The sequence below is a fragment of the Sturnira hondurensis genome, unplaced genomic scaffold (genome assembly GCF_014824575.4).
Source record: "Sturnira hondurensis isolate 20B ecotype Veracruz unplaced genomic scaffold, ASM1482457v3 Scaffold0020119, whole genome shotgun sequence".
In the NCBI taxonomy this organism is placed as follows: Eukaryota; Metazoa; Chordata; class Mammalia; order Chiroptera; family Phyllostomidae; genus Sturnira; species Sturnira hondurensis.
In genome coordinates this window covers 879,937-888,495 of record NW_028092750.1, presented here as the reverse complement: position 1 = coordinate 888,495, position 8,559 = coordinate 879,937, and positions in this window count along the sequence as shown.

Below are 8,559 nucleotides of genomic sequence, written 5' to 3'. Positions count from 1 at the left end.
ATACTTTGTTCTCCTGCAGCCTAATCCATTTCCATGCTTCTGGGTGCAGGAGGTGGAGCTCTGGCTCCAGCCTTCCTTCCAAGGAGCAGAATTCTTTAACTGCTCACTAGAGGCACGGGACATTCTAATGCCACTTCCAATCAAACCTCCAAATCTTTGCCACTTCTTTACATCAGGAGAAACCCCGGTGTGGATTTTGAGTCTGAAGCCTCTTTCCCTGTTGTCCACGCTGAGGAGTTACTAAGTTCTACTGATTTGTCCTGAAGTCTGCTTTCCTTTTTCCACCCCATGCCCTGGTCAGAGTTGCGCTGCCTCGAGTGAAGACGCCATTGCGTCGCCACAGCCCCCTGTGCACGTCCTTTCCTTGAGTCCTTCTCCTTTTCTCTGCTTATGATCCAGCCTCCAAATATCTCCCTGAGCCCTTCCCTGGTCGCTGGGATGCCTCCTTCCCTCTGCTCCTAGCTCACTGGAAATGAAGCACTCAACGGTGACAAGAGCACTTTTAACGCACTTTTGGGGTTCAAACTCATGGTTTTCACCAGTAAAATACCATTCAGAATAACTTCTCAGTCTGGACTTGTTTTTGTTCTACTTAGAGATCTCCCTTCCCATGTGGCTTTGAAAAGAGGTTTATACGTGTACTGGTGCTCCTGCTTTCAATGCCCCGGGTTGGACACGCAAATAAAACACTCCATCCCAGTGTGCTCACCTGGAGCAAGGTTTTATTAGGCAAACGCAGCAGGAAGTCACCTGTTCATCAGAACATGTACAAAGATGGTCTGCTTTTGTCATTCCTCCTCCTTTGCCAAAGGAAAGGGTCCCCTCACTTCAGTGAGTCGTTCCTTGTGTGGGCTCGCTGGAGGCAGGGTTCGTAGAGAGGGGACGAGTGCCATTTGCTTAAGAAGACAGTTTCTGAGCAGGGGCTTCTGGTTTTAACTTTGTTGGCTGGAGCAGGCAGCATTTTCGTGACTGTAAAACTGGGCAAATTTACAGACATGTTCCTCAGGAATGAAAAGAGGTGGCGTGGAATCCACTGTAGAAATTAAAGCAGGTCTTCGGAAGAGGAACAGGAAGACGTTTGGCATGAAGTTTCAGTATCCTCTTCACAAAGACGCAGGTTGGATTGTCTCCTTTAGTCATTTGCTAGAATAAGATTCAGGAACTAAGAGTTGTGGGCTTGGCCCCAACCCTTCCATAGTGGGAAAGCGGGCCCCGCCCCCTGAGCCTCAGTTTTCTTCCCCGTTAAATGAAAATGATAGTGGCGATAATAGTAATAACATCTCATTAGTTATATCTGTTCCAGCTTCTTCACAGATATTTTTAAAAGGTAATTTATCTGAAGACAATTTAAAGATATACAATTATCTTGTAAATTCCAATCATTAACATCAAACTACCGTGGTGCTATTTGAAGCACGAGGAGTTAGTGCCTTAAAAAGGTAGGCATTCACTGTTTAGATTAGTTCCTTCAAAGGTCAGAAGAGCAAAGCTCAGGACTTTGGCTTCTGTTGGTGTCCACGACAAGGCTGCAGACACTTGCGCTGGAGTGGAAGCCCTGCTCATTTAGGTGAACAGGTGTTAGTTGAGGCATTTAAGGATGAGTGGTGCTGGGCAGGATCAAGCACCTCAAACACCGGTCCAGGACACGGCTTATCTCTGCAATTCATCTGAGGAGTCCTCCACTCCCGGTAAGAGGCAATGTCACACAAGGAAACCGTCTCTGGAAAGTCTCACATTGGCAACATCGCTTTAGTTGCTGCATTTAAAGTCTAACAGGCCCTGGTGTGGCTCAGTGGATCGAGCACTGGCCTATGAACTCAAGGGTCATGGGTTCAATTCCCAGTCGGGGCACAGGCCTGGGTTGCAGGCCAGATCCTACTGGGGCACGTGAGCGACAACCACTCATTGATGTTTCTCCCCTTCTCTTTCTCCCTCCCCTCCCCTCTCTCTAAAAATAAATAAATAATCTTTAAAGTCTAACAGGGTTGTCAAACCTTTTGATGTCTCTGTGCCACACTGAAAGTAGAGTTGCGTTGGGCCACACATTAACTACACCATGACACACAATCACAAAAAAATCTCATAATGTTCTATGTAAATTTACGGTTTTGTGTTGGGCCGCACTCACAGCCATCCTGAGCTACATGTAGCCCGCAGGCCACAGGTTGGACACCCCTGGTAGAAGAAGGACTATCACGATCTAACACCGACAGAGTGATCTTGAGCCAGCTTTGTAACTAGTTACTGTGGAGGTGGTTTTCTTCCATCTGGCCTTCCCGAGAAGAGACTCACAAAGAGTGACAGAGGAGCCCTGCCCTCCTGGAGCCCAAGGCCTCCGGTTTCTCTTGTTCTTCTAGATCCGAGGGCTGCTGTGTTGGCATGTTCTCCGAGGAAACGCAAGAGTTATGGGAATATTTGTATTTCAGCAAACAGACTATAAACTTCCCAGATGCTTGTTTCTCTAACCCCCTGTTCCCTTCTATTCCAAAGCACTCCAAATCAAAATACCCACAATGCCCCGTCCCCAAGGTTAGACCCTAAGCATCCGTCTGAGGAGCATGGAGGAATTTGAACTAAAATCTCCAGGCACAGCCAACATCATGGCCAGGATTCACTTGCTTTCCCCTTCCAGGTATTGTGTTTCGATTGGCATGGTGGAGGAAACTAGATTTGAACCCCTGAGAACCCCTCTTCCTGTCCAGGGCTCCCGGGAGTTTTGGGGCAATCTGCGCTGTCAATGTCTTCTTTGGGGAGGAGAGGGCAGCACAGAGCCTCTGTCCTTGACGCACAACGGCAGGTGCTGGCTTGTCAAGCACAGGCCAGTGGCAGTTGCTGGGCTCATAGGGGCAGCTGGCCCCTGGCTCTGCTGAGGAGGAGCTGAGGCCGAGGCTCATGGTTGTGCTGATGCCCCCGCTGCTGCCCGGGGGAGCCGGAGAAGAGTCCGGCAGTGCGAGGGCCTGGGTGCGTGGGAGCTGAGAGCTCTTGACAAACACTGTTGTTAAAAGGGGACGCAAGTGTGTTGAAAGCGGAGTGCAGCCCTGCCAAGGTCCTTTGCCAGGACTGATGTTGCATTGTCCGCACTTGGCTACTTTCCCCGGGTCGGGGCGGGGGTGCCGGCAATCTCCGGGAGCCTGGGAGACGTGGGCCTTGTGAATGTGGCGTTCCTGGGGCCCGGGACATCTCAGCTCTACTTCTGCTTTGTCTTTGTTTAGGGACTGAACTGGAGATAAGTGCTTGACTTTCTTCCCTAAACACTCAGGATCCCACATGGACTCTTCAAACAGGGCAGGTCTTTGTGTTTGTAGAATCTCCTGGCGCTGCCTGGGCGGCCTGGCTGGCTGGAAGCTCAGATCAACAAGCACAAAGTGTGGGGCCTTGTCCTTGTGGGCCAAGCTAGGGTTGTTCTGCGCCCCTTGCTCCAATCTGCTAAAACCCAAGAGATAAATTAGTGCAAATCAAATGCCCAGCATAATACACAACATATAGTAGGTACTTCATCTGTTTGCTCAATGAATGAATGCAAATCTATCAGAGAATCATAAAATAACTACAACAAAAAGGATTTTCTAGATCACCAGTTGTCTTCCCGGACAATACTATTTAAAAGAGAAAAACACGATTCTGTCCCGTTGGATCATTCACTGTTACTATTTAACTTTTCTCAACCGGAAGGCAAGGATTGCATCTTATTTGTCTTCTCGTCCTTGCCAGCTGCCAGCGCCCCGCCTGGCAGTTAATGGGACTCAAGTGGAGTCCTCATCTCCAAGAATGGCCCTTCCCAAATGTCTCTCTGTGCAAACACCACAACGGATACAAGGCTGTCAGGATTACAGGGGAGGAAGCAGACAAGGCTGAGATCTAGGAAAGAGTCCCCCAGAGCCGTGCCTTCCTTCTGCAGATAAGCCCACCACGAGCAGTGTGGAGCTTGAAGAAAGCCTGGCCTGTGGGGCGTGTTGAGAACGTCCCTTAGGTAGGTAGGGTGTTGGGGCCACCAGGGTGATGGTGCTCATCCCAACTTGTGAGTGACCAGCAGGTGGAACTGAAGGTCGGCCTTTCTGATTTTGCTGAGGCCTAAAACTGAGGAAGAGCGCTGATGTGCCCAACTCTGATGAACGGTGGGGAGAGACCACCTGATTTAACGGAAACACCTACTTCATAGAAGAATATGAGCTAAGCAAAGTATACCTCCAGGTAAAGATCCTCTGGATGGCTCTTGTGATGAGATACAAACGCTTGGCTTTCCTAGTCACAGGGCAGCTGTCTCCAGGAGGCATGTAGGGGGATTGCTTCTTCAGTAAAGAGACAGAATCTGGGATTTGGATTTCAGCAGCACAGCCTGGGGTTGGGAGGGAGAAGTGGGTGGGTCTAATACAGTAGAGAAAAAGGCAAGTTCTAGAAAGGCTGGAGATTGAGGACCCCCATCTGATCAAAGGGCATTGCCAACTCAGATCCACCCAGGCAGGGAGTGAGAGTCTCTCTGCTGAGCAGGCATGCCACTCGGACAGAGCAGCACGTCCAGTGTCACCACTCGGACAGAGCAGCACGTCCAGTGTCACCTCCTTTATGGCAACGCTTTGAAGAATTCCAGTGGCTATGTTTTGTTTACCTTGGTGTCTTGGAAGTACTTGTGGGTTTGCGAGTGGGCATGACGTCTTTCCCCACTGGTGTGACGGAAAGATGGGAGCATCACTCTTCAAGCAGGCTGCCTGCTCTGGACTCGGCAGGACCCAGCAGAGTGGAGGAGAGGAGAGGTGTGTCCGTCAGGGGGCCGAGGCCCAGGGCAGCTTCCCCACGCCAGAGGACACAGCCGAGCCATTCTTCTAGCTTTGGCTCCCAGGTTTTTCCTATTTTAACTGCTCCCCTCCCACATGTCCACTTATTCTGGTCCTCCCCAACCCTCAGAGTTCAGCTCCAATCCCTATGCCGCCATGAAAACTGCAGGGCCCACCAGAGAACAGCTTCTAATGGTCTTTATGACTCCTCTGTGATACGGCACAAAGCACTTAAGTGCCACCCTGGCCAGTGACTCTGTTGGTTGGAGTATCATCCTATACACCAAAAGGTTGTGGGTTCGATCCCCCCTCAGGGCACATGCCTAGGTTTTGGGTTTGATCCCCAGTTGGGGTGTGTTCAGAAGGCAACCAATACATGTTTCTTTCTCACATCGACGTTTCTCTCTCTCTCTCAATAAGTATATCCTTGGGAGAGGATGGCTGAGATGGTTTCAAAGGTGGTCACTGGAGAAGAGGTTGGGACAAGGGGAGTCGGGTCTGTTCCTTCCAAGCACTGTTGACACGAGAGACAGGTTGGGGGAATGCCAATGGCATTGCTGTGTTGTGTCTGTGCCTGGCTTATTTCATTCAGCACAATGTTCTCGAGGTTCATCCACATCACAGCATGTGACAGAGTTTTCTTCCTTTTAAAGCAAGGTAGTATTCCATTGTACATATATAAGATATTTTCATTATTTATTCATCTATCACTTAGGTTCCTTCCACATTTTAGCTATTGTGAATAATGCTGCTATAATGTGGGTGTACAACTATCTTCTCGAGACCCTGCTATCAATTCTTTTCGATACATACATATAGAATGGCTGGATTATATGGTAGCTGTACTTTTAATTTTTTGAGGAACTACTATACTGTTTTCCACAGAGGCTCTGCATGTTCACTCCCACCAACAATGCACATGTCAGTTTCCCTACCTCCTCACCAACACCTGTTGCTTTCTATCTTTTTTTGGATAGTAGCCATTCTAATGGATGTGAGCTAGAATCTCATCATGGTTTTGATTTGCATTTTCCTAATGATTAATGATATTGAGCATCTTTTCAAGCACTTGCTGGCCATGTGTACAGGGTAAGGCAAAAGTAGGTTTACAGTTGCTCATATGGGTCTTAGAAATTCTAATAGGTATGTAGTGGTATTTCGTTGATGTTACAACTTGCAATTCCCTGATGACAGATAATGGTTAGCATCATTTTATATGTTTATTTGCCATTTACATGTCTTTGGTGAGGTGCCTCTTCAAACATTTTGTCCATTTTTAAGTTGAGCGTTTTTTCCTAAATGTTAAGTTTTAAGAACTCTTTGTATATTTTGTCCTTTATCTGATATATGATTGCAAATATTTTCTCTAGGACTCTAGCATGCCTTTCATTCTCTTAACAGTGTCTTTCCCAGGGTTCCTGGTTTTCATTTGAATAAAATCTAACTTACCAGTTTTTTCTTTCATAGATTATCCTTTTGGTATTATATCCCCCAAATTGCCTCAAACCCAAGTTCACATAGATTTTTGTCCTATGTTTTCTTCCAGACGTTTTGTAGTATTGCATTTTATATTTAGGTCTGTGATCAGTTTTGATTTTTGTGAAAAATATAAGCTCTGTGCCTAGATTCTCTTTTTTATTTTTTTTGCCTATGAAAATGCATTTCAGCTTCACGTGTTGAAAGGACCAGCCTTTCTCCACTGAATTCCCTTTGCTGTTTCTTTGTGAAAGATCAGTTGGCTGTGTTTGTGTGGGACGATTTCCAGGTTCTCCAACTGTTCCACTGATGCAAGTCTCTGTTCTCTTGCCACAGCCTCGCCGTCTTGATTATCTGTGGCTTTAGAGTAAGTCTTGGGGCTGGGTAGTGCCAGTCCCTCAATGTCATTCTTGGTCAGAATTGTGGTGGCCCTTCTGGGCCCTTTGCCTTCATTTGGTGTCTCTGACTTCTTTCACTTATCAAGGCCTTGCTCAGAGCCTTACATAATCAGAGGTTCTAAATTAATCATTTGCTGTTTACCTCTGGGTCCCACCTAAGCCATTCTAAGACCGCTGGAAAAGATATTTTTAAGTTGCCTTAAAGGTTCCATTTGAAAGTTTTTAACATTCTGAATTTTATATGTAATGCAAATGGATTATTACTATTATTATTATTGTTGTTTAAAATATATTTCATTGATTATGCCATTACAGTTGTCCCATTTCCCTCCTTCACTCCCCTTCACCCTGCACATCACCCCCCACATTCCCCCACTTTACTTCATGTCCATGTGTCATAAGTTCTTTAGCTTCTACATTTCCCACACTACTCTTGCCCTCCCCCTGTCTATCTTCTACCTACCATCTATGCTACTTATTCTCTGTACCTTCTCCCCCCTTCTCCTCCTCCCACCCCCCTGTTGCTAACCCTCCATGTGATCTTCATTTCTATGGTTCAGCTCCTGATCTAGCTGTCTGCTTAGTTTGCTTTTGTTTTAGGTGTGGTTGTTAATAACTGTGAGTTTGCTGTCCTTTCACTGTTCATATTTTTTATCTTTTGTTTCTTAGATAAGTCCCTTTAACATTTCAAGTAAGGGCTTGGTGATGATGAACTCCTTTAACTTGACCTTATCTGAGAAGCACTTTATCTGTCCTTCCATTCTAAATGAAAGCTTTGCTGGATAGAGCAATCTTGGTTGTAGGTCTTTGGATTTCATGACTTGGAATACTTCTTTCCAGCCCCTTCTTGCCTGTAAAGTCTCTTTTGAGAAATCAGCTGACAGTCTGATGGGAACTCCTTTGTAGGTGACTGTCCCCTTATCTCTTGCTGCTTCTAGGATTCTCTTCTTCATTTTAATCTTGGGCAATGTAATTATGATGTGCCTTGGTGTGTTCCTCCTTGGGTCCAACTTCTTTGGGACTCTCTGAGCTTCCTGGATTTCCTGGAAGTCTATTTCCTTTGCCAGACTGGGGAAGTTCTCCTTTATTATTTGTTCAAATACGTTTTCCACTCGTGGCTGTTTCTTTCCCCCTTCTGGTACCCCTATAATTTGGATGTTGGAGCATTTAAAGATGTCCTGGAGGTTCCTAAGCCTCTCCTCATTTTTTTGAATTCTTGTTTCTTCATTCTTTTCTGGTTGGTTGTTTCTTTTCTCCTTTTGGTCCACTCCATTGATTTGAGTCCCAATTTTCTTTCCATCACTATTGGTTCCCTGTGCATTTTCCTTCATTTCACTTAGTATAGCCTTCCTTTGTTCATCTAATTTGGGACTAAAATCAATCAGTTCTGTGAACATCCTGATCACCAGTGTTTTGAACCATGCATCTGATAGGTTGGCTATCTCTTGGTTGCTTAGAAGTATAGGCTCTGGGGCTTTGATCTGTTCTTTTGTTTGAGCCATAATTTTTTGGTGAGGTTGTGCCTGTTAGGTATGAGGGGCAGAGCCTTAGGTGTCCACCAGGGCAGGGCAACCCAGTTGCTGGGCTGTGACACTGTATGTGGGGGGTGGGGTCAGAGAGGGAACAATGGCACTTGCTCTGCTCTCTCTCAAATTTCAGTCCCCTCTATCGCTTCCCACAGGCAAATTGGGCCCTTCTGGTGCTAGTTCCTTGGTGGGTGAGCTTGTGTATGTTCTAGAACCTTGTGGGTCTCTCCAAGGACCTCTCCTGTGAGGCTGGGAGTCTTTCCTGGCATCTCAACCCCTGCACGTTTTTCAATCGGTGCTTTTAGGTTTTATTTCCTGTCGCTGGTGCCCTAGGTTGCGTGGTCTGTCTCGCTTCCCATTTCTGCCTGGTTTATCTGTGGATGAATG